The sequence below is a fragment of the Sus scrofa genome, chromosome 5, assembly GCF_000003025.6.
Source record: "Sus scrofa isolate TJ Tabasco breed Duroc chromosome 5, Sscrofa11.1, whole genome shotgun sequence".
In the NCBI taxonomy this organism is placed as follows: Eukaryota; Metazoa; Chordata; class Mammalia; order Artiodactyla; family Suidae; genus Sus; species Sus scrofa.
In genome coordinates, this window is record NC_010447.5 from 13,415,578 (window position 1) to 13,438,680 (window position 23,103).

The window sequence follows — 23,103 nt, forward strand, 5'->3', positions numbered from 1 at the left end:
TATCTAGACAAAGTTCTCAATGCTATTCAGCAGGATCTCCTTGTAAATCTATTCTAAGTTGTGTCTGATAAACCCAAGCTCCCGATCCCTCCCACTCCCTCCCCCTCCCATCAGGCAGCCACAAGTCTCTTCTCCAAGTCCATGATTTTCTTTTCTTTTCTTTTTTTTTTGTCTTTTTTGTTGTTGTTGTTGTTGTTGTTGTTGTTGCTATTTCTTGGGCCACTCCCGCGGCATATGGAGGTTCCCAGGCTAGGGGTCAAATCGGAGCTGCAGCCACCAGCCTATGCCAGAGCCACAGCAACGCGGGATCCGAGCCGCGTCTGCAACCTACACCACAGCTCATGGCAACGCCGGATCGTTCACCCACTGAGCAAGGGCAGGGACCGAACCCGCAACCTCATGGTTCCTAGTCGGATTCGTTAACCACTGTGCCACGATGGGAACTCCCCATGATTTTCTTTTCTGAGGAGATGTTCATTTGTGCTGGATATTAGATTCCAGTTATAAGTGATATCATATGGTATTTGTCTTTGTCTTTCTGGCTCATTTCACTCAGTATGAGATTCTCTAGTTCCATCCATGTTGCTGCAAATGGCATGATGTCATTCTTTCTTATGGCTGAGTAGTATTCCATTGTGTATATATACCACATCTGCCTAATCCAGTCATCTGTCGATGGACATTTGGGTTGTTTCCATGTCCTGGCTATTGTGAATAGTGCTGCAATGAACATGCGGGTGCACGTGTCTCTTTTAAGTAGAGTTTTGTCCGGATAGATGCCCCAGAGTGGGATTGCGGGGTCATATGGAAGTTCTATGTATAGATTTCTAAGGTATCTCCAAACTGTTCTCCATAGTGGCTGTACCAGTTTACATTCCCACCAACAGTGCAGGAGGGTTCCCTTTTCTCCACACTTCTGCTCATTTTAAATCAGATTGTTCAGCTTTTTTATATATTGAGTTTTATGAGTTACTTATATTTTGAATTTAGCCTCATCATATTATCATGTATGTGATTTGTAATTATTTTCTCCCATTCAGTAGGTTGTCTTTTCATTTTGTTGATGGTTTCCTTTGTTGTACAGAAAGAAACTTTTTAATTTATTGTAGACCCGTTTGTTTAATTTTGATTTTTATTGCTTTTGCTTTTGATATCAGATTCAAAAAATTATTGCCAAGACCTGTGTCAAGGGGTTAACTACCTGTGTTTTATTCTAGGAGTTTTATAGTTTCAGGTTTTATATTCAAGTCTTTAATCCATTTTGAGTTAATTTTTGTGTATGATGTAAGATAATGGTCCAGTTTCACTTTATTATGTGTTGGCTGTTCACTTTTCCCAACAGCAATTATGAAAGAGACTGTCCTCCCATTTTATATTCTTGGCTCCTTTGTCATAAGTTAATTGATCATTAACTTATGAGATATATATATATGCATTGCATATATGATATATAATGCATGTATGCATGGGTTTATTTCTGGACTTTCTATTTTGTTCCATCCATCTATGTGTCTGTTTTTAATGTCAATACCATACTGTTTTAATTGTATAGCTTTGTTATATAGTTTGACATCAGAGAGCACGTCGCCTCCAGCTTTGTCTGTCTTTCTCAAGATTGCTTTGTTTATTTGGGATCTTTCATAGTTCCATACAAATTTTAAAATTGTTTGTTCTATTTCTGTAAATACCACTGGAATTTTGATAGATATTGCATTAAATCTGTATATTGCTTTGGGCAATGTGGTCATTTTACCAATATTAATTATTTCAATCCATGAGCATGGAATATCTTTCTACTTATTTGTGTCTTAGTTTTTTCATTAATGTTTTGCAGTTTTCAATATACAGGTCTTTCACCTCCTTGGTTAAATTTATTCCAGGTATATTATTCTTTTATATATATATATATATATATATATATAGTGATTTTTATTTTTTTCATTACAGCTAGTTTACAGTGATCTGTCAATTTTCTACTGTACAGCATGGTGACCCAGTTACACATACATTTATACATTCTTTTTTCTCACATTATCATGCTTCATCATAAGTGACTAGACATGGTTCCCAGTGCTACACAGTAGGATCTCATTGCTTATCCATTCCAAAGGCAATAGTCTACATCTCTTCTCCAAGTCCATGATTTTCTTTTCTGTGGGAAGGTTCATTTGTGCCCTATATTAGATTCCAGATATAAATGATATCATATGGTGTTTGTCTTTCTCTTTCTGACTTACTTCACTTAGTATGAGAGTCTATAGTTCCATCCATATTGCTGCAAATGGCATTATTTTGTTCTTTTTTATGACTGAGGAGTATTCCATTGTGTATACGTAACCACATTTTCTTAACCCAGTCATTTTTTGATGGACAATTAGGGTGTTTCCATGTCTTGCTATTGTGAATATCGCTGCAATGAACATGCACAGCAAAGGAAACCAAAAAGAAAACAAAAAGACAACTTACAGAATGGGAGTTTGGGGAGTTTCCTTTTCAAGGAAAGTTTTGTCTGGATAGATGCCCAGGAGGGGGATTGCTGGGTCATATGGTAGTTCTATGTATAGCTTTCTAAGGTACCTCCATACTGTCTTCCATAGCGGTTGTACCAGCTTACATTCCCACCAACAGTGCAGGAGGGTTCCCTTTTCTCCACACCCCCTCCAGCATTTGTTATTTGTGAACTTATTAATGATGGCCATTCTGACTGGTGTGAGGTGATATCTTACGGTGTTTTTTATTGCATTTCTCTAATAATCAATGATGTTGAGCATTTTTCCATGTACTTGTTGGCCATCTGTATATCTTCTTTGGAGAAATGTCTATTCAGGTCTTCTGCCCATTTTTCAATTGGGTTGTTGGCTTTTTTGCTGTTGAGTTGTATAAGTTGCTTGAATATTCTAGAGATTAAGCCCTTGTCAGTGCATCATTTGAAACTATTTTCTCCCATTCTGTTTGTCTTTTTGTTTTCTTTTTGCTTTCCTTTGCTGTGCAGTATCTTATTTTCTATGATGCAATTGTAAATGAGATTGTTTTCTTAATTTCTCTTTCTGATAGTTTGTTATTGGTGTAAAGAAATGCAACTGATTTTTGTATATTGATTTTGTATCCTGCAACTCTACTGGATTCATTTATTATTTCTAATCGTTTTTTGATGGAGAACTATTTTTTAAATATATAAGAATTTCTTTATATGTTTATAATATATACTTCTCCAGAAAGCAATTAGAGACTACAGGATGTCTACACATCCAGTGAAGTCTTTGTGTGTTGAATAATAACCCCCAGACTTCTTTTTAACTGCCCAGAAAAAATTGGATCCACAGAATCCCAGGTTGGACTGCTAGATGGCAGTAGTAGTACATAACTGTTTTAGACTCTGTTCATTGAATTTCATGAGAGGAAGGAGCTTTCAGGAGTTTCCCTGACATTTTACAGGTAAGAAGGCTAAAGCTCCAGGGAAAGACACTGGCCAAGGCTAGGTAGGTAGTTAACCAAATCTAAATTGTGAACAGATTTCTGACTTTTGTGATGTAATATTTGAAGGAAGATTTTCCTTAAAAGATTCATTGAGGAGTTACCGTTGTGGTGCAGTGGTTAACAAATCCGACTAGGAACCATGAGGTTGCGGGTTCTGTCCCAGCCCTTGCTCAGTGGGTTAATGTTCTGGCGTTGCCGTGAGCTGTGGCGTAGGTTGCAGGTGTGGCTCAGATCCAGCGTTGCTGTGGCTCTGGCGTAGGCCGGTGGCTACAGCTCCAATTGGACCCCTAGCCTGGGAACCTCCATATGCCACGAGAGCGGCCCAAGAAATACCAAAAAAAAAAAAAAAAAGATTCATTGAAAAGCTAATTTAAATATTTTGTGTAAAAAGTTATTTGTTTGGGAAAAAAAGAAGGCAGCAGTACAGAAGAATGAGAATGAATTAAAAATGTCTACCTCCCACCCCAACCCCATATTCCCACCAATGTCCTCCCCAGAAGCCCCACTACTGCCAAGTTCTTCAGTAACTCACCAAAGATATACTTAATTAAATACACACACACACGGCTGTGGTGCATTTATAATACCCAATTTGTGTATGTGTGTGTCTGTGTGTGATCAGATGGATATAATGTGTGCATGAAGTATAAAATTATATGAACCAAAGTTGGAAGACTATGGACCCCTGGAAAATGTCTCCTTCACTCACCCAATCTTCCTGTAAAAGAAATGAAGAAAGGAAGAGAGAGAGAGAGAAAGAAAGAAAGGAAGGAGGAAGGAAGGAAGGAAAGAAAGAAAGAGAGAGAGAAAGAAAAAGAAAGAGAAAGGGAGAAAGAAAGAAAGAAAAAAGAAAGAAAGGGAAAAAGGAAGGGAGAAAAGTTTCATAAGTAGTTTCTAAACTCTGGATTGGTTTTATTTTTACCATTTCTCTGTTGATTTAGCAGATTAAAACTCTGCCAGTGATACCTATAGTAGCAATCTTGGTAAATACTGCCTTCTCAAGCTCTCCCTGCTGTAATTAAATTACAGTAAATACAATTAGATGGCTCCTCTAGGTGGTCTGTGTGACACCAGCCCTGAAAGAATTGTTTTGAGATATTTGAACCAAAGTAAAGAGCAAAGTGGCGGAATCCCCTTAATCTTTGGGGGCCAATCCTTTGAGGATTTGTGACCATGAAATAACAGGCAGTTGGTTTTAGACAGGAAAAGCAGCCCTTTCAGGAAATATTTTTCACAGCCCTCACTAGTCTTCAGGGTCAGTATGGGGGGCTCCAGCCTCTGTTGCCAGCTTCCTGACCTCCCCCCCAACCCCTCCCCTAACCTCCACCAATGATTTGCAAATTTTGCTTCCAGTCTGGAAGAAGAGAGTCTGGGTAGTTAGTACTTTGCATCCAACACATTTTGCATAGTGTCGGGAGCTGTTGCTATGTGGTCCACGTGTGTTGCTCAACAAGCTTAAACTTTGCATAGCCTGTGCTAAACTAATTTGCGTCAATTTGTCTACATCATGCCAACAATCATTCTGAGAGTCTTGAATAGAACATACAAGGCTGCTGATAAAGGCCCTCGGAGCAGATGCCGCCGGCCATTCTGCAGGGCCTCGCTGTGGTTAGTTCTTCGCCATGGTTTCTTCATATCCTAGTGACAATGTTAGTTTTTCTACCCTGGGGTTAAAACTTTTTTTTTTTTTTTTTTTTTTAAACAATGAACAGCCCTATACAGCTGGCACTCCAACTGATTTTTTTTTTTTTTTTTTTTTTTTTTTTTTTAAAGAAAGACATGCCGTGGCTGTATTCTAGCCCCAGTGTTTCCTAATTGCTTTTTTCCCCCAGGTTTTGGAGAATGTACGTGCAGTTATTTAGAAAGGGTTTGTGCAACTCTGACAAGGTGCTTTTCTAATTATTTGTCATTGTGTTGACTATAATTTCAAGCTAAAAGCCAATACTTGAAACTAAACTTGTATCACTGGAACAAGACAACCAAAGTAATTTGTGCTGTCAGCTCTAGGAAATAATCTCACATTTAGGAGAAACTTAACATTTTTTTTCATAGATATGGAAGTACATTGCTTTGGTCAGTTTGGGGAAGGCGCCAGAAACCCTGGGGGAGTTAAATTGAACCTCTATAAGCAGTGCATGCAGTCTGTGACCTATTCACCTGTTTGTGGGTTTTGTCATACTGTAGTACCTCTTCCCACATTAACCCGTTTATCTATTAATCTAAAACCTACCCTGAGAAAACAGTAAGAATTTATTCAATTCAGTAAGTGATTATTGAGAGCCTACTATATGCCAGGCAACCTTCCAGGCACTTGGAATGTAGCAGTGATACAGTCTTTGCTATCGTGGCATCTAGGAAACACAGACATTAAAAAACCAGACCAGTAAATAACAGGCAGTGAGAATGCCAATTGGTGGGGATTGTTAAGAAGAAAACTTAAGAGGAGAAAAAAGAGGTACCTTGGTTACAAAGGACAGAGAAGATGTCACTGACAAGATGACATCTGAACAGAAACTCAAGGGAGGGAAGGAACAGTTCTTGAGAATGTCAGTGGTCCTAGCAGGGGGAACAGTGGGAGCCAAAGTCCCTGAGGTTGGAATGACTTTGCATGTTCATGGCCGGTGCATCTGGAGAACAGGAAACTGGGGTGGCAAGAAGGCAGGAGATGAAATCTCCAAGAGATGAGGATAAACAGAAACGGCAAATGCTGGGCATCTCCACCCTTCAGTGTCACAATAAATCTAGGGATCAGCAGGTTGATTCCTAGTATTTCAAATTATCCTTGCAGACAACTGGGGAGAAAGGTGGACTGGCTAATAGGATTTGGAGCAATTATAGCAATTTCAACTTGAAAACAAAGTTAGATTTGAGCTGCTCAAAATCATTAGTAATTGTTATTGACTGAATGCGTCACCCCTAAAATTCACATGTGGAAACCATAACCCCCAATGTGATGACATTAAGAGGTGAGGCCTTTGAGAAGTAATTAGGTCCTGAGAGTAGAGCCCTCATGAATGGGATTAGGGCCCTTATAAAAGGAGCTCCAGAGAGCTTTCTGCTGTCTCTTCCATGGAGGACCCAGTGAGAAAACAGCCAAGTACAACTCAGCAGGGGGCCCTCACCAGAAGTCCACCACGGTGGCACCCTGATCTGAGACGTCTAGCCCAGAACTGTGAGAAATTTCTGTGGTTTATAAACCATCCAGCCTATGGTATTCTATTATAACAGCCCAGATAGGCTGAGATAATAATTTTTTAATTTTTTAAGTTAGAGCAACAGTGAGATATAACTTTTCTACCAGCAATCTGGCAAAAATCCAAAAGCAGTTTAATGTTGAGTGTCAGCAGAGACAAGGGGACAGTAGAACCCTCATGTACAGTTTGTATGATGGTAGACAGGTACAGCCATTCTAAAGAACAATTTGGAATTACTTAGGCAAATTAAATATCTGAATTATCATGATTTAGCATCCTGTTTCTAGTATTCATATATTCCATGGAAATTCTGTTGTGGAAAAATGACCAGAGCCTGGAAATTTAAAAACTTAAATTTAAGAATTTAAAAGAATTGGATTGCAGGAAGAAAGGAAGTGCTTCCCAACCAGGACCTGGGAGACACCACATCCTAGTTTCACATCACACCAACACTATATATTTTCTTTTTTTGCCGTAAATGCAGCCTGTGATTCCTCTAGAATTGCCAATGCAGATCTCATACATACTGGAGAACTGGGCCACTTTTCTTCCAGTGGCAATGTTGACTGTTTCCCTGACACCAGGGGTCAACCCACCTCCCCAGCATGTGCAGGGCCAAGGCAAGGGTATAGATGGAGGCCTACGTACCACGTCTAAATCTTAAAAAAAAAAAAAAAAATTAAAAATTTTATGGCTGCACCCATGGCATATGGACGTCCCTGGGCCAGGGATTGAATCTGAGCCACAGCTGCAACCTATGCTACAACTTTGGCAATGCAGGATACTTTAACCCACTGCCCCAGGCTGATGATCAAACCCATACCTCTACAGTAACCTAAGCTGCTGCAGTTGGCTTCTTAACCCTCAGAGCCACAGTGGGAACTCCTAAATCTTTTAAATTTATAAAGAAAACAGTTAAATATGTTCTATCCTCCTCATTTGACAAGTGTGCCTTCATGATAACCTAGAAGGTTACATTTGAATTTGGAATTCTCAGATTCCCTGGAACATGGAGGAGCCAGCTCCCAACCTGAAGCCTGTTCTTCTGCTCCTCTACCCTGCACCGGGAGGAGACTTGAGTGCTTGTGTGAGGATATCCAGCCTGCATGTCCAATCTCCAACCATAATCTCGTCTCCCACTGAACAGCTGCTGTGGGGCTTCGCCTCAGGCCTAACAGCACTATTTTCTTTTTCTTTCAGAAAGACATAGGGAAGAGGCCTGCATAGGCTTTATAGGTGAACTTGGAATATTCTGAGATTCCAGGGTACCTCTATGAGCATTGTTTCCTTGGCCCTGTGAACTCTGTCCCATGAGATGTGACGCAGCTAGAAAAAAACAGAGTGGAGCCTTCTAAAGTGAGGGGACCGGGGCATAGGTCCCATTTGCCTGGGTATGAAGGTAGTACTTTTAGAAAAGTAAGCGGGTCCAGGTTGTGATGGGGCTTTGGATGCTGTGTTATAAACTGTTGGCTTTATTTCTGTAATTTATTTTTCTTATCGAAGTATAGCTGATTTACAATGTTGTATTAATTTCTGCTGTATAGTAAAGTGAATCAGATAGATAGATAGATATAACATTCTTTTTTAAAATATTCTTCTACATTATGGAGCATCATCGGGTATTGAATATAGTTTCCTATGCAGTAGGACCTTGTTGTTTATCCATTCTATATATAATAGTTTGCATCTGCTAGCCCCAAACTTGTATTCCATCCCTCTCCCACGCCCTCTCCCCCTGGGCAACCACAAGTCTATTCCCTATGTGTAGACTTTATTTCTTGAGCAGTAGGGAACCATGATGGGTTTAAAGCAGAGCTTTATGATAATAAAACTAGACATGGTAGAAGTGAATCATTCTGAGAAAATTAAAAGTCAAACTGCCAAAAATACTAAGGTACCACTTACTAGCTGTGGAGCCTGGGGTGATTCTCCTTAACCTACCTGGGATTCAATTTACCATCTGTAAAACAAGTGAATTGGACAAGATTAATAATCTTGAAAGTCCTTTCTGTCAGGCCCTCAGTTTTTCTTGTCTGAAAAACAAGGGAGTCGAACTGGATGAGGGATTCTACATGGGCTCTACTGAGAGGTCATACCCCCACCCCCCTACCCCACCCTACAAGACCATCTAAATCAGGATCTCATATTTTAAAGTCCCTCCCAGTGACTCTAACTACAGCTGGGGCTGAGAACCCCCCGACCATGATAATAGTCTCCAAGGTCCCACTTCTCACGTCCCCTGGATCTCTCCATCTGTGAAAAGAGCGCTTTGGGCAATGTCATCACTCTCCCAGCTTCTCTGATTTATAGGGCTTGAGACTTCCCTGAGGCCCAGTGATTCAAACAAGCCAGGGCTTAGTCAGAGGAAAAACTGTGGCTCCCAGGGAGGCCCTGGTCATAGGGTCACCTGCATTTGTGTGAAGCAGCATGTGGGACCTGGGGTTTGAGGCCTAGGGCAGACAGGTGCTGCTCCTGAGAACCAGGCCCCATGGATAGGGCTGCCAAGGTTGGGACTTGGCACAGGGGAGGCCACTTCTCAACCAGAGTGAATGGCCTGACGCTTCCTGGCAGCTCCTCAGTTGGGTCAGGCACCTGCAAGGCCAGGGCTTCTTGGCAGGTGAGGGGGAGTGAGGAGAATAGGGCTTTTCTTGGGCTTTTCCCCAGAACAACATCTCTTGACATCTGAGGAGATGAGAAGTGAAAAAGACAAGCCACTGCGTGTTCCTCTCCGCCTGTGAAATCCTTGCAGGCAGGGTTGGCAGGAAAGGGAGTTTGTGTTGAAGTGCCACTTTCCAGCCCTACGTCCGGAGCTTAGCATGTTCCGGGCACCATGAATGAGACCGGCTGACGCTTTGTATCAAATGTAAAGTGGCCTCTTTTCACATGGCTGGCACTGGAGGCCAGTGACCACTCACTAGGATCCAGAGCTCTCCAGGAGCTTGGCAGGGCCAAGCATGGGGCCTGAATTGTGTCTCTGTGGGATAGCAGGGACAATGTTGCCACCACAGAACAGGATTCTCAAGCCTGGAAGGGATGAAGTTCTGTTAGAGACCAGTGAGCTGCCTGTGCCTCTGTGACTCCTCCTGGAGCCCAGTCTCAAGTACAAGGACCACAGATTCCACACAAGACTCAGGCATGAGGTCTCAGCTCTGGAGATTGGATACAAAAATATTGGAATGACTGGGATAATCATACAGTTTACATGAACAACAGGAGAGAATAATATTTCAATAAAGATTGTCCCTGGAAATCTGAGGTTCAAAGTACAGTAATATTTACCTTTTCTTCATGAATTAAGCAGAAATTTCATTTCCAAGCTCTTCAAAGAAAATTACAAACATAAAATATCCTTTTAAAAGTGTCCCAAGTCAGGAGTTCCCGTCATGGCTCAGTGGAAACAAATCTGACTAGTATCCATGAGGATGCAGGTTCTATCCCTGGCCTCAGTGGGTTAAGGATCCAGCATTGCCATGAGCTGCGGTATAGGTGGCAGACACAGCTTGGATCCTGCATTGCTGTGGCTGTGGTGTAGGCCAGTGGCTATAGCTCTGATTGGACCCCTAGCCTGGGAACCTCCTCCATATGCTGTGGTGTGTCCCAAGTTAAATCAAAATGGCATCATCAAAGTAAAACACTTGTGATATTAGGAATTCTTTTAGGTTGTAACATTTTCAGTTGCCTTTTTAACCATTTGCAATGTTTTGTAGGTCACATTTTAAACACTGTTTTATTTTATTTTTATTTTATTTTATTTATTTTTATTTTGCTTTTTAGGGCTGCACCTGCGACATATGGAGATTTCTAGGCTAGGGGTCGAATTGGAGCTTCAGCTGCCAGCCTGCACCACAGCCAAAGCAATCAGGGACCTGAGCCATGTCTGCGACCTACACCACAGCTCACGGCAATGCCAGATCCCCAACACACTGATTTGGGCCAGGAATTGAACCCTCATCCTCATGGATACTATTGTGGTTTTTTTCCGCTGAGTCATGACAGGAATTCCTTAACATTTTTTAATTTATTTTATTTTTTTGTCTTTTGTCTTTTTAGGGCCACACCTGCAGTATGTGGAAGTTCCCAGGCTAGGGGGTCTAATCAGAGCTGTTGCTGCCAGTCTAGGCCAGAGCCACAGCAATGCCAGATCTGAGCTGTGTCTTCGGCCTACACCACAGCTCATGGCAACTCTGGATCCTTAACCCACTGAGCGAGGCCAGGGATCGAACCCGCAACCTCATGGTTCCTAGTTGGATTTGTTTCCACTGAGCCATGATGGGAACTCCATTTTTTTTGTTGTTGTTGTTAACATTTTTTTAAAGACATGAGGTAATGTATCTTTTAAAAGTACAACCACAACTGTAAAATAGAGGAACTTAAGAAGACAAAGATCAAATCTATTCTATATACTGGATGGGAAATCTAATATACAACACAGCGTTAATCTTTCCAAACAAGCCAAGAAATAGCTCCCAACAGCTACATGCAAAAAAAAATGATATTAGAACATTCTCTCCCACAATGCACAAAAATAAACTAAAAATATATTAAAGACCTAAATGCAAGGCTGGATACTGTAAAACTTCTGGAGGAAAATAGAGGCAGAATACTCTGATATAAATCACAGCAATATCTTTTTGGATCCACCTCCCAGAGTAATGAAAATAAAAACAAAAATAAATGGGACCTAATTAAACTTAAAACTTTGTTTTGCACAGCAAAGGAAACCATTAAAAAACAAAACAAAACAAAACAACAGGAGTCTCCATCGTGGCTTAGTGGTAATGAACCCACTAGGATCCATGAGGATGCAGGTTCGATCCCTGGCCTCCGTCAGTGGGCTAAGTATCCAGCATTGCTGTGAGCTGTGGTGTAGGTCTCATATCTGACTGGCTCAGATCTTGTATTGCTGTGGCTGTGGTGTAAGCCCGAAGCTGTAGCTCCGATTGGACCCCCAGCCTGGGAACTTCCATATGCCATGATTACGGTCCTAAAAAAGAGAGAGAGAAAGAAAAACAACCCACAGAATGTGAGAAAATCCTTGCAAATAAAGTAACTGACAAGGGATTGATCTCCAAAATATACAAGTATTTCATACAGCTTTATTCAAAAAAATTAAAATATGGGCAGAAGATCTAAATAGACATTTCTGTAAAGAAGATGTACAGATAGCAAAAAAAAAAAAAAAAAAAGATACTCAACATCACTAATTATTAGAGAAGCACAAATCAGAGCTACAATGAGATATCACCTCACACCAGTCAGAATGGCTATCTTCAAAAGGGCTACAAATAAGAAATGCTGGAAAGGGTGTGGAGAAAATGACACGCTCCTACATTGATGGTGGGATGTAGGTTGGTGCAAAAACTATGGAGAACAGTATGGAAGTACCTTAAAAACTAAATATAGGAATTTCCCTTATGGCACAGTGGGTTAAGGATCTGGCATTTCCATAGCTGTGACTCAGGTTGCAACTATGGCATGGATTAGATCCCTGGCCTGGGAACTTCCTCATGCCATCGGTGTGGCCAAAATAAATAAATAAATAAAAACTAAATATAGAACTACCATATGATCCATCAATCTTACTCCTGGTTATATACCCAGAGAAAACCATAATTTGAAAGGATACATGCATCCCAATGTTCATTGAACACTGTTTACAATAGCCAAGACATAGAAGCAACCTAAATATCCATCAACAGAGGAATGGACAAAGAGATGTACATATATGCAAATGGAATATTCCTTGGCCATAAAGAAAACCAGAATAACGCCATTTGCAGCAACATGGATGGACCTAGAGATTATCATAGTAAGTGAAGTAAGACAAAGACAAATGTCATATGAGATCACTAATATGTGGAATCTAATAAAAATGATACAAAAGAACTTATGCATAAAACAGAAACAGACTTCAAAACCAAACTTATGGTTACTGAAGGGGAAACATTGTGGGGAGGAATGGATTGGGAGGTTGGAATTGGCATATACACACTACTATATATAAAATTTATTGGTAACAAGGACCCACCATATAGCTCAGGAAAATCTATTCATTACTCTGTGATAGCCTATACAGGATAGAATCTGAAAAAGATGTGTGTGTATACACACACACACACACATATATATATATGGGAGAATCACTTTGCTGTCCATCTGAAACTAACACAGCATTGTAAGTCACCTATACTCCAATAAAATTTATATAAAAAATATTTCTCATGTTTAGTTTTTAAAATAAGATTATCTTCTCATTTAGAAAAGTCCAGACATCATTTGATTAGTAAAGCTTATTTTCCCCCCAGTTTTATACTTGCCTGTCTTCATTTAGAAACTGTAAATTCAGGAGAAAACAAATTTTTTGTTATACTACAAAAAACTTAGGAATAACAAATTATATTCTTTTTTTAAAAAAATATTTTCCTTTGTAACATGTAAACATTCAATAGATAAAGCATGCGTGATATTCCAGGTATAAAAATACCAGTAACTCACTTGGGAAAGAGATATACTTTGAAACATTTCATGATAATGGTTTGGTTTGTCTTAAGTATAGAGCACTTCACCAAAATAATGAGCTCATTTTCACTTAAAAGTTTACTCCTTTGCCCAGTTTGAATTGACTCATCAATTTCTATAGAATTTAGGCTATATGAAAGTGTCTAAAATATCTAAAAGTCATTTGGTTAGAGAAAAGTGTTTTCTTGAGTTGTGGAGGCAGTCATTCCTCACTTGAGAGTATTCCATGAACTTCTTCCCCCCAGTTACAGAAGAAAGCCCAAGAGCTGGGCTCTGGTCAAAGTCGAAGGAACCTGGACCAGCAGGGCACCTTTGCAAGCCTTCTGCAAAGAGTACTGCCTGAGAGAAAATGCATTTCTGTGGTTTAAGCTGTCCTCTCTGTGGTATTTGTTATGACAACAAATCATTACAAATGGAGATATCATTATTTCCATTTTACAGCTGAGGAAACCCTGGAGTTGAAGGAAATGAAGGTGCTTGCTCACATCGTGGATCCCTGATTCAAACTCTGCCTTCATACCAAAACCCAGGCCTCTCCCACTAGGCTATGCTTCCTGTAAATCCTGAAAGCAGCTGGAAGAGTGTGTACACAGCAGAGCTTGTCACCTAAAGAAGACAAGGGTGGAAGAACGTGTCTGTGCTCCTCAGTTTGACCAGATAGGGAGACATTTTTCGTATCTGAAACTTCATAAACATCATCATCGAGGCTTCCAGGAGGGGTTTAAAGAACTGGATCAATTTGTTTCTATCTTAATCAGGGTTCATGTGAATGCTAGAAATAAAAACCTATTTTCCCTGAGTGCTTAATCAAAAAAGGGATGGGAACCATGGGCATCTCAGGGCCTCCAAAGACAGGAAATGCAGTCAAGGCTCAGAAAGGACCCAAAATGGAGACTGTGTTAGCCTTTCTCCTATCCTGCATTTGATAGATGCTCAGAGATTTTATGGGGAGATTCTCTAGTTTGCTACTGACTGAGGGACTTGGTGAAATTTTCCATTTGTAGAGACTCCTGATCTGGCTGATCTTCTTTTCACCAGAATGCCTTTCTTCTGCTTGAAGCCCTGGAGGCTCTGCCTGAACTTTTGGGAGAACTGAGAAGTAAAACATCCATCATGCAATTTTTAGAGATCATCCATCATCATACAATTTTTAGAGATAAGAGGAAAAAAGGGAAGAGGTGGTTTTGTTTATTACTCTTAATTAGCAAAATTAGGAAGTAATGCAAACCACAAAGTGACTTGCATTTTAAAATTCTTTTCTGATGGCCTTCTTACCTATCATTTTGTGATGCCCATAAGGGCTCCCACCTAAGAGGTAGGCAGGTTTTAGTGTGTTTCCCCCTTCCCTAGAGGAAGAAATGGGTACACAGAGAGGCTAATGGGTATGCCCAAGAACAGAGCTCATTAACGGCCTTACATAGAGAGGATACAGATGTCAAAAATGCTGACCTCTTTTCCTGACTGCTGATTCTGTCTCCCCCTGCTCTTGCTTCCTCCACAGTGGGTCAGCCTGGACTGTCCAGGCAACCTTCTTTCACTGTTAGTCCTCAGGAAGGGCCTAATGCTGGTAAGTAAGTGGAGTTCCAGAGCTTGCTGCCCTATGGGCACTACAGGACACAAGAGTTGCCATCAAAGACTCTGCCTCACCTAGGACGGGGTCTGAGTATCTCCATGACCAAAACTAGAAGCCTTTGTAAAACAGATTAGGGGAAAAGAGGACTAGAACAACAAGAACATATACACACTACTGTAGAGAGTGTAGATGGGACACATCCACTTTAGAAAACCACTTGCCTTCATCTGCTGTGCTGGAAATATCCACATCCTGTTCAGCATTTCCACTCATGTGTATAGCTACAAAGTGAGCCTCAAACCAATAGGAGACATGTATAAGAATGTTCATAGGAGCATTATCTGTAATCATCCCAATCTGGAAACAATCCAAATATCCATAAACTATGGAAGGAATGAATAAATTATGGTAGTCATGGAGTGGAATACAACACAGCAATGGAAATTAACCCATCACAGATACGTGCAACAACATGGATAAATCTCACAGAGAGGTTAAAGGAAAGAAGCCAGACCCCAAAGAATTCCTACTGTAGGCTTCCATTTTTTATTTATTTATTTATTTATTTATTGTCTTTTTCTCTTTGCTAGGGCCACTCCTGCGGCATATGGAGGTTCCCAGGCTAGGGGTCTAATTAGAGCTGTAGCTGCTGGCCTGTGCCACAGCCACAGCAAAGCAGGGTCCAAGCCGCATCTGCAACCTAACACCACAGCTCACGGCAACAACGCCTGAGCCTTAACCCACTGAGCGAGGCCAGGGATTGAGCCTGCAACCTCAGGGTTCTAGTCAGATTCATTAACCACTGAGCCATGATGAGAACTCCTGTAGGCTTCCATTTAAACAAAATTGAGGAGTTCCCGTCATGGCTCAGTGGTTAATGAATCTGACTAGGAACCATGAGGTTGTGGGTTCGATCCCTGGCCTCGCTCAGTGGGTTAAGGATCTGGCACTGCTGTGGCTCTGGCATAGGCCAGCGGCAACAGCTCCAATTATACCCCTAGTCTGGGAACCTCCATATGCTGCGGATGCGGCCCTAAAAAAAAAAAAAAAAAAAAAAAAAAAAGACCAAAACAAACAAACAAAAAAAAACAAAATTGAAAAATAAGCAAAAGTGAATCACCTGTTTAGGGATTCACACTGTGATGGTAAAATTATAAAGGAAATGGAAATGATTATGGTAAAAGTTAGTGATTATCCTTTGGTAGAGGTGGAAAGGGGATGGTTTATGTTTGGAAGTTAGTATGAGTCAGGTTACTAGAGTGCTGGCAATGTTCCAGTCTTTTGATTTAGAGGTTCACAGGCGTGCACTTGATGATAATTGATTAAGCCGTACCTTCGTGTTTTAGGACTTTCTGTATGTGTATTATCACTGCCCCTCCCAGTACACACAGATTCTCATAGGTTGCTATTACCTGAACTAGAATTTGAATCTGGGTCTCTCTGATCCTTCCACTACAAGGCTCTCAGCCATAGCCTTGTGACCCTCTGTCCAGCACCTAAATTTTGTCTTCTAGACTAGGGGCTCTTAACTTAGGGTCCCCATTCTGTTTCAGGAGTCTGCAACTCCCATGTTGCTGTTTTTTTTTGTTTGTTTGTTTGTTTTTGTTTTTTTGTTTTGTCTTTTTGCTATTTCTTGGGCTGCTCCTGCGGCATGTGGAGATTCCCAGGCTAGGGGTCCAATCGGAGCTGTAGCCACTGGCCTACACCAGAGCCACAGCAACTCGGGATCCGAGCCGCGTCTGCAACCTACACCACAGCTCATGGCAACACCGGATCGTTAACCCACTGAGCAAGGGCAGGGACCGAACCTGCAACCTCATGGTTCCTAGTCGGATTTGTTAACCACTGCACCACAACGGGAACTCCCCATGTTGCTGTTTATCAAATTGTGTGCACATGTGTCTTTTCCTGGGACATGGTTCCCATATTCTATTATGATTCCTGGAGTGGTCTATGGCCCAGAATGGTTAAGAACCACTGCTAGTACCCGCACAACTGGCTTAAACAAACAAACAAATGGATACAAGTAACCAGGCCTTAAGGTCCTGGAAAGTCCTGGTTGTGGTGACTCACTGTAGTACTCCAGAGCTGCCTGGGTTTTGCTTTCTACCACATGCATAATTCATCCTTCCTTGTGCTACCTCAGCTAGAGCCAGGGCTGATAGACACAGGTGTTACCAAAAAAAAGCTGTGTGTGTGTGTGTGTGTGTGTGTGTGTGTGTGTGTGTGTGTGTGTGTGTGTTGGAGTGGGAGGGGTGGGAGCTGGGGAGCAAGAGGAGGCCAGGCAGGCACAGGGAAAATCTGTAAGTGTGAGGACTGTTAAATGCAGAGTCCAGAAAGCCTGGGATTTGAGTAGATTGCCCTTTGGGCTGGGGTTTTCCCAGTTGATTCCCAGGCCTCTTTCTCAGCTCATTCCAGTTTTGTCCAAATTCAAATGAGTGTCCTGGGTGCCTGTTCCCAGGTATCCCTCCTGCCCCAGGGCTCATTTGCATATGGCAGCTCCTTTCCCCCTTTGTTCCACCTCCTCAGGGCTGGAGAGCTGGCTTCCAACACAGAGCCCACATTTCCAGGCACTTGTTGTCCCCACTCCTTTTTTCTACTTAAAAATGACTTTCTGATTTTGTTCACACTCACTCTTCTGAGACCCTCGTAATAGGAGACCCTGAACTAGGAGTGCAAAAATGGAGTTCTTACAAGCTGATTTTCCAGCTTGAGTTTTTTAGGCAGAGCCAGAGTTGTGGTATAAGCCCTTAGAAGTCAAAATATTAGTGTTTTTATTTTTTTTATTTATTTATTTTTTTGTGTGTGTCTTTTTGCCTTTTCTTGGGCCGCTCCTGTGCATATGGAGGTTCCCAGGCTAGGGGTTGAATCAGAGCTGTAGCCACCGGCCTACGCCAGAGCCACAGCAACGCGGGATCCGAGCCGAGTCTGCAACCTACACCACAGCTCACGGCAACGCCGGATCGTTAACCCACTGAGCAAGGGCAGGGATCGAACCTGCAACCTCATGGTTCCTAGTCGGATTCGTTAACCACTGCACCACGACGGGAACTCCAAAATATTAGTGTTTTTAAATGGTCCTGGGTAGATCACTCCTCTCTGATGACAGGGTCTTCTGGAGCTCAGTACAGGTGGTTTGTGTAGGGCTTTCATTCCCTGAGAGGCAACCTTGGATTTTATAGGTTCACCTAACTGTTGGAAACAGGAGTCCAGTTGAGCCTCAGAGACCTTCAGAACCTGGGATCTGGATTATCACCACCCTTTCTCCATTGCTGCCTCTCTCTGTTGGTCTCATTTTCTCAGATCAGCTTTCTCCACTGGGCTGGAAGCATAGTGTTAGTTAGCAGTTTGTGTATCTCGTATCTTTTCTGCCAGAGAAAGATGAGTCTTTCTTCCCACTTCCACTCAAGAAATGTTAGGTGTGTATCAGTCAGGATAAGCTGTCATATGCTGCAGAAACAAACATCCTTCACAATATCAGTGCCTTAAAACACCAAGGTTTACTTCTCAACACCTGTTCTATGTCTCTTGCGACACTTATAAGTGGTTGTGAGGCTCTTCTCATAACCAGCCTGACTGGGGCTGCTCAGATGGAGGTGAGCACGAGATGCTATGGGAGAAAACAGCACCTATCTTAGCCTTGGAGAGTGAGAAGGGAGTGACAAGGATGCTTTCTTAAATGAACTGATCCTTGAATTGAATTTTAGAGTACAGCAGAAATAAGCAAGGTGGAGGTGGGGAGGAAGGGTTCTGGCTCAGGTAAAGGGAAAAGGCACCTGTAAAGGTCTGCATGCAAGACAGACATAGAGCATCCTAGGGAGAGTAAATAATTCATGAGGCTTTCCTAGGCCCTCTGCTGATGAGATTTGTGATCTTGAACAAACAATTTCCTCTTCCGTAAATTAGGGACAGTAATATACTTATCTCCCTAGGTGGTTATGTGGATTCAGTGAGAGAATGCCTATATGTCTCTAGCAGTGTTAGTTGTAAGCTCCTGATGAATGTTATAGATATGACCACTGTTGAGAGGCAATCAAATGTCATAGTTAAAAGCATGGATGCTGGAATCTGAGTACATGGGTTTAAATCTCTGCTCTGCCAATAATCCCTCAGTATAGGAATAAAGATAGTACCATGGTTCAGTGGGTTTGTGTGAAGATTAGGTGATGTAACACATGTGCATTGCATGTGCTTGGAACATACTCTGAATGTGTCTGTGAGGCTGGGGGTGGGTGGGTGGCAGATAGAAGACGTCAGCAGGGGCCAGGGGATGTACTTCAGTTACAGAAATCCAAGACAGATCCAAGTTTGTGAGTCCTGATGTTTAGACTGTTCTTGTTGCTCTTTAATAATGCAAAATTATGAATACAAAGTTAGGCTTGGAAGTGAATGTTTGGTCAGAAGGATGAATGGAATCACAACAAATACAAAAATTTAAAGGTGTCCAGTACTGCAAACATCATAAAATTCAGAAAAATACACAGTAATTTTATTAGTTATATGATACCTGTTAATACTATTATTATTTTCCTCATTGTTTGGCTGCATACTCTTCTTTATTTTTTCTTTTCATGGTCGCACCTGTGACATATGGAAGTTCCCCACTCTAATTGGAGCCACGGCTGTGGGCCTACACCACAGACATAGCAATGCCAGATCTGAGCCACATCTGTGACCTACATGGCAGCTTGTGGCAATGCCAGATCCTTAACCCACTGAGTGAGGCCAGGGATTGAACCCACATCCTCATGGACACTATTTTGAGTTTTTAACCCACTGAGCCAAAACAGGAACTCCTGGGTGTATACTTTTTAAGCACTTCATGTTGCCAATGATTTTGTTATATTTTCTGCAGAGAGAATAGTGTGGTTGATCAAAATTTGTTATATGGATAGTTTGGAAATATTTATTTTAAACCCACAAGTGTCATAGACCAGTGATGTCATATAAGTTTTTTAGGACTGTTGTCATGACGGCAATAACTAAGATTTCAGGACAAAATTTTCTTGCACAATGACTGCAAGATTATATACTCATTGAATTGATGATTCCCATTCACCAGCGTGTCCTTAATGTTATCATGTGCTATGCATCATGTGTTTTATAATATCTTCATAGTTGTATTTATTGACAAATAACTAAATAATTCATCACATCTATTCTCAGTGTATTCCTGTGATTCACTCTTCTTCATTAATTAGATTATTAATTCAAAATATTTGAAATATGTCTCTTCTCAATCAATTACTGTTTTAGGTATTATCTGCAATTGATTTTGTTAATCTTCTCAGTGTCAGAAGCTTTCTTCTGATTTCATTGCTCATTCTTTTTTCTTTTCAATTTACATGTCTTTTTTAAAATTATATGCACTTTCTTTAGAGAGTTTTATAAATATATTTAAAGATGCAAAATAAGAAACATATTTTATTTTTGTCTTTTTAGGGCCATACCCTGTGGCATATGGAGGTTCCCAAGCTAGGGGTTGAATCAGAGCTATAGTTCCTGGCCTACGCCATAGCAACACAGGATCTGAGACATGTCTGTAATCTACACCACAGCTCACGACAGCAACAGATCCTTAACCCACTGAGCGAGGCCAGGGATCGAACCTGTGTCCTCATGGATGCTAGTCAGAATTCATTTCCACTGAGCCGTGATGGGAACTCCAAGAAACTCCTCTTATATATCCATATCAGGAGTTTGGTAATTTTTCATTTGTTTTACTTAAAAGTTCTCAAATCATCTTTCCAAATTGTGGTTAAAACAGAATATTCCCAACTCAACCTCGTCTTAGCAAGACTCCCAAAATGTCCTCAGCCAGGACAGTGCCACCTAATGGAAGGAAAGCGGGATAAAGGAAAGACGGGGGTGGAAAAAACCCAGTGATTTTATTAGATGGCCGTTAAAATAAATTTTCAAATTTTACAAAAATATATAATCAGGTAACCCTTTAATAAGGTCTCTCCCAGGGCATTAAAGGGGCCCGGAAGCTTAATCTTCACTGAGTTCAAGTTAAGCCTGCTTTTGTCAGATATCAGTTACATCTGTCTCCTCCAGGGAGCCTTCTCTGATTGAGCTCAGTGAACCCATCCTTTCCTTCTCTCACTGTACTGATCCCATGGATTGTATTGTGAGTTTAATCCTCTGTGTGCTCTTGCCAGCTTCCTGAAGGCAAGGTCCTTCCTTCCCAGAGCATAACACTGGCAAATGTATTTGTTACGTTAGGTGCCGTACTATAGCCTGGGAATTCATGGAAATTCATTTGTACTATGTACATAACCCTGAGCTAATTGCTAGCTACTATTACAAAAATTAATCAGACCTGAATTTTGCCTTCAACTACCTTTCAGGGAACACAAATTATACATAAAAATATACTTTAAAAATAGCTTATTAGAAACCATTTTCTGTTACATATCCAAACTGAGTTGCTTTTTAAAAACAACTTTTGAGGCAATTGTAGATTCTCATGTAATTGTAAGAAAAAAAAACAAAACGTCTTGCATAACCATAGTGTAGTATCACAATTAGGAAATTGGTATTAATATAATCCATTGAATTTATACAGATTTCACTAGTTTTACATACATTAATGTGTATATTTATTTCTATGCAATTTCCTCACATATATAGGAGTTGCTTTTTTTTTTCTTTTTCTTTCTTTTTTTTTTTGTTGGCCTCACCTCAAGCATGTGGAATTTCCTGAGCTAGGGCTCGAACCTGAATCATAGCAATGAAAACACCACACCCTTAACCACTAGGCTATGAGGGAACTCCAGGAATTGCTTTTTAACATATCTTAAGGCCTAAATAGTTTTGGAAAATACTGCAAGGTAATAATGAGTTGATTTGAAATGGTACTGAATACAGGTGCTTGTAATCTTGCATTTAGGATTCAGGAGTTCCCGTTTTGGCTCAGTGGGTTAAGGACACAACATAGTGTACATGAGGATGCAGATTGTATCCCAGCAGAGTGTCCTTGAGGATGTGGGTTGGATCCCTGGCCTCGCTCAGTGGGTTAAGGATCTGGCTTTACCACAAGCCGTTGCATAGGCCACAGATGTGGTTCGGATCCAGCATTGCTGTGGCTGTGGTTTAGGCTGACAGCTGCAGCTGGGATTCCACTCCTAGCCTGGGAACTTCCATATGCTGCAGGTGTGGCCATAAAAAGAAAAAAACAAGATTCAGATTATTCTGAAAGAGAGAAAGCCACTACAGTGAGTCAAATGTACATTTTTTAAAGCTCAGTTTCCATATGGTAGAAGTAGACTGGTTGGAGGAACCGAGAGGTTAGATAGGGACTTTTGATCCTGCAGTGTCTTAAACCCTAATAGAATCTCTGGGAAGAGCACAGGGAAACCGTGCATGGTTTCCTCTCCAGGCACCGCCCCCTCGCCCAGGGCCCTGCCCACCTACCATCAGGCCCCTCCCCTCCCCATTAAGTTCCTATTATCTCGCCTGGGGCCCTCGCCATCTCACTCAGGCCCTGCCTACTCCTCAGCCAGACCCAGGCGCTCCTCAGGAGGTCCCGGGCCCACCAAACTCCGCGGATTTGTGCACATAACGAGTAGTTAAGAGAGCCGGTAAGCGCAGTGGCTGGTGGTCCCCTTCCATCTCTCAGCAACTCCCAAGGCTTCCCTCCTGCTTCTGAGGTCTGACGGGCCCTTTTTCGGAATAGCGGCTTGGGAGCCTATCGGCTTTCATTGGCCAAGATTGGGTTTCTCCCTCAGCCCTGCGGGTTGAACCCAGGGGAACTGCCGAGGGTTAGAGGTTTCAAGAATGACTGAGAGTCTAGGCCCCCCTGGACCTGCAGCTCTTCCCAGCGCACAGGCGCTGGGCCTGAGCCTTCTGGTCGGCAACTGGCAGAGGGCCGGGAGAAGACAGGTGGTCAGGCTGAGGGTAGCCACGCATCCCAGTGTGTTCTGGCAGCAGCAGCCCTGGCAAGGTGGGGAGGGGTAGGGCCTGGCGAGGAGTGGGCGGGGCTCGCCTGAAGGTGAGGGACCTGGGTATGAAATGTGCTGTCCCAGAAAACCCAACAGCAAACATCTGAATATTGTTGAGCACGGGGCACTGAGAATACAGTGGTAAGCGAAATTCTGATAGCCCGGTTGGGGAGACAGACCGTTAACACTCACAAGTATATGATTATGTAATGACAAATTGTGAGATTTGTGAAAGGAAAGTACAGGGGATTGTGTGAGTCTCTTGGGGGCTGGGATAGACTTCCTTCTGGAAGCTTCCTAGTCAGATCTAAACCTGATCCTGCCACTGCCACTTACAAACTGGGTACCCTGGACAAGGTGGGTGGTCAAGCTGGGTCATGGTTTCTTGGGTCAGAAA

The 23,103-nt window shown here is 41.8% G+C and overlaps 1 protein-coding gene and 1 long non-coding RNA gene across 2 annotated transcripts in view; both read left to right on the plus strand.

The window, feature by feature from the left end:
* CRY1 (cryptochrome circadian clock 1) overlaps nt 1-13,989 on the plus strand; it is a 154,302-nt gene extending 140,313 nt beyond the window's left edge. Inside the window, exon 18 of the mRNA XM_021091562.1 lies at nt 13,632-13,989. The gene's annotated coding sequence lies outside the window, so the exon portion shown is untranslated. The remainder of the gene's footprint in view (nt 1-13,631) is intronic.
* The window catches only part of LOC102157854, a 48,285-nt gene continuing 47,015 nt past the window's right edge, over nt 21,834-23,103 (plus strand). The window contains exon 1 of the long non-coding RNA XR_002343920.1: nt 21,834-22,346. This is a non-coding gene — a long non-coding RNA (uncharacterized LOC102157854). The remainder of the gene's footprint in view (nt 22,347-23,103) is intronic.